Source organism: Odontomachus brunneus, unplaced genomic scaffold (assembly GCF_010583005.1).
Source record: "Odontomachus brunneus isolate Ranch 3 - 2012 unplaced genomic scaffold, Obru_v1 Obru_scaffold_078, whole genome shotgun sequence".
Lineage (NCBI taxonomy): Eukaryota > Metazoa > Arthropoda > Insecta > Hymenoptera > Formicidae > Odontomachus > Odontomachus brunneus.
Window position 1 is genome coordinate 567797 of NW_022639528.1, and position 4104 is coordinate 571900.

Below are 4104 nucleotides of genomic sequence, written 5' to 3' on the forward strand. Positions count from 1 at the left end.
TTATGAAAGCGCAAACGACAAGAGCGTATCGTGTAGCAGAGAAAATGGTGGCAAGAATCGCAATCTTGCGAACTGCAGACGGCGCCACCAGTTGGGACAGAGAAATCGCAAGCGCAAAATTTAGATTGATCTTTCGATAAAAACTCGATTTTAACGAATTAATCATTTAAGTGCCATTAACCCTTCATAAATTATTGAACGCATATATCGTATGTCGACACTTTTTATTGATATATTCGCGATAAACCATGAAAAAATTAAAAATTGTTACTTGTTTTTTTTTTTTTATTAAAAACAAAGTATTATTTTTTCAAGCAACGATGAAACTATTAGAACATAACGTATAAAGGCAAAAGAAAATTAATACGCTAAGCGGAAATTAATTAGGATAGGCAACAATATTAGCTTTTGATTTAATGTCGATATATAATCTACACATTTTGCGTGAATTATTGATATAAATAATACATCAACTCTGTCTCAAATATAAAATATTATAAATTTTTCACGGGTTATACGAAAATTGAGTTTATTATATATTTAAGTAAATTTAAACGGAAAAAGAGGTTTAGTTGAATTAACCAAATATCTGGTCGAATATGAACGATCCAGAAATTTCGATTGAAGTAACCCGAATTTTGTTTAAGTTAACAAGATTTTTCGTTGACTTAAATAGAATTCGGGTTACTTCAATCGGAATTTCTGAATCGTTCATATTCGACCAGATATTTGGTTAATTCAACCAAATCTTTTTTTCCGTGTAGATTTATAATCTTACATAGTATTTTTGGACTTTATATTACGTAAGCAAGATATAATACTTAAGTTTCTATAATTACTTAAACAACGCATCGTCGTCTAAACTTGCGATTATCTTGTGTCTCTAAGTGGAAATACGATGGTTACTCTTAAAAAAAAATTTATTTTTTGGAAGAAAATTATTTATTGAGGAATATGCTTTAGAATATCAACGTATAATGGCGCATTTATTTTTTATATAATCGTCTAAATTTTGCACTACTATTGTATGATGCTTTCAAGTAGTACAATCTAAATGACGTCTAAAAAAGTTCGCAGAATCGGGATGTCTATTAAATATATTTAGAATGCTTCTTAGACATTTGTGTTATTATACACCGAGAAAAAATATAATTAATATATAAATAAAATTCGTTCAAGCAAATGTTTAGTCGATTAAACGAATTATGTTGTTGCTAAGATAAAAGTTATCAATTGATTCAATGATTACGATTTGGCCAGTGACTATATCAACGCAACTTATTGTTACATTAACATATAATTCGTCCGATAAACACAATATTTCTTTGGAGGTGGCTGACTATCAATTTCGTAGATTCAACTAATTTTTTTCTCAATGTAGTCGCTAGTGATAATTGTATTAATTTTGCGAATCTGTCTAGACATCATTTGTATGTTTAAAATACAAATGTACTGCCTCACGTTATGATGCTCATCGACGTGTCAGTATGCCCTCAAACAAAATTCTGTCGTTTTTCTGTTACGTTTACTTATACAGAGAGAAACGCGAGATTCATGATATTTAATTTTCGTCTTCCGCGAATATTCATCAAAAATTTCATCAACGTGTTAAGTTAATAATTCAAACGTCTACCGTATACGAAGATTTTCATCGCACTTTACCTCGACTCTCATCTTACAAAATGGCGTGCCCGGGCACGGACGGCATCATGGTACTCTCCACCCCTTTGTGAGGGGTGAAACCCCATTCCGCGAACCACAAAGCCTTCACGTGGGGTCAGCTCCCGATCCCTCGCACGCTGAATTCGAAAGTAAGCCCAGGCCACGAAGGGAAAAGGGAGGGCTCGACCCGTAGGGCCTCCCGGGAAATTCCCGGAAAATAGTGCCGCCACTACGGCTGAATCCGGTCGCAGCACCATCTGACAACTTTCCCCGGTGATTAGTTATCGAATGTTATACGCTCTCCACACGACCGAGACATAGGTAGAAATTGTTGAGACCGACAGACGGTACTGGCGAACGCGGCGGTCAATAGGATGAATGCACGTCGCGTACAGCGAGATATCTTTTCCAGTCTCCTTGGGAAAATCGCTCGGTAGATATGTCGAGATCGTCTACACGTCTTCGCTCAATTCCGTGCTTGGCGCACTGTGCGCCGCTATTTGATATCACGTCGAATCAAATCGAATTGCTTCGAATCATAATATTAAACGTAAAGCAGCTTTTGAGAAACTTATCATCAGTTTTTCCTAAAATCGTATTTTTAATATGGGTAAGGTAGAATCTTGTGTATCGTAGAAAGTGTCGACTCAATGAACTGTATATTCATAGTTCAATCTTATATTTAAGATAATTTCTCTCTTTTATTTTAAGAAGCTTATATAGTCAACAATATAACTCTTGTACTGAGAGAAAATATAAAATTATTTACATTAACGGACCCTGATGACTTTCACTCTCACATATGTTATCAAGTACATGACTGTAATTAACAATCAAACAGTTATAGCCGTCTTTGTTACTATTTGCTGGATATAATTTGCTGAATCTACAAATTATTTTGCTGTGAGAACCATGACGGATTTATATAAACAATTGCAGTTTTGTTTCGATAGCAAATAAATTTGCTAAGGATACATTATTTTGCATCAATAGCAAATTAACGTGATTCTTAGGACAAATACACTCAACAAATTTTTTATATCCAGTGTTGAGATTATGTAACTCGTTATTGGAGTTAATGACAGTTTCATTATCAATTTTTCTACGATATACAAAAATTACGCAACGATAAGGAAAATATAACTCCGATAACGAGTTATAGAATCTCAGTACTAGCAACGAAACTACTTCTGCTCTGATAACGAGTAATTTGTAAAATTACTTACGTCAATTTACGTAATTTGTAAAATTAGTTACGTTAACTAAATTTTTTTATTGTTACTACGCATATGCAGTAGCAACGACGATTTTTGCTAAAAGAACAAAATTATTTTTCTCCGTGTATATATACCGGTCTTTGTTAATTAAAAAGTTATTTGAAAAAACTTGAGAATTATACTAGTTTTGTAACAAGCGTTCAATAAAATGACAATATATGTTATCACGGTCAATGTTCTAAATAACTATCAAAAAGTTTTAGTCGATGGTCATTGTTTACAAAACATTACAAAACAAAAAAGTTTGAAGAATGTATAACAATTAATATATATAGAGTATAAGAATGCATAACAATTAATATATAGAAAAAGTTCTTGGCTATACAGCTGAAGTAAATAAATAAATAAATAAATAAATATATATATATATATATACACGGAGAAAAATAATTTTGTTCTTTTAGCAAAAATCATCGTTGCTACTGCATATTCGTAATGACAATAAAAAAATTTAGTTAACGTAACTAATTTTACAAATTACGTAAGTTGACGTAAGTAATTTTACAAATTACTCGTTATCAGAGCAGAAGTAGTTTTGTTGCCAGTAGTGAGATTCTGTAACTCGTTATCGAAGTTAAAAATAGTTTCGTTATCGTTGTGTAACTTTTGTATATCGTAGAAAAATTGATAACGAAACTGTTATTAACTCCAATAATGAATTACATAATCTCAACACTAGATACAAAAAATTTGTTGAGTGTATTTGTCCTAAGAGTCACGTTAATTTGCTATTGATGCAAAATAATGTATCCTTAGCAAATTTATTTGCTATCGAAACAAAACTGCAATTGTTTATATAAATCCGTCATAGTTCTCACAGCAAAATAATTTGTAGATTCAGCAAATTATATCCAGCAAATAGTACACGGAAAAAAGAGATGTGGTGCACCTAATAAAAAATATTTAGTTGTAAGCAAATAGCTGCATCATTCTACATATCTTTGTATGATAGTTATACGTATGGTTGATTTGACTTACTTTTGTATCAACTACATCAATAAAATTGCGCGTGATCTGGTTGTAGCAACCAGAAATTAGTAAGGGGATCATTTTGCATAGATAAGCTAAATATCGATATAGTTGCATTAATCAATGCTATATTGCAAAGCAGCGATGTTAGAAAACAAAAGCAATTCACTACGCGCACAGCTAGAGATGTATATAT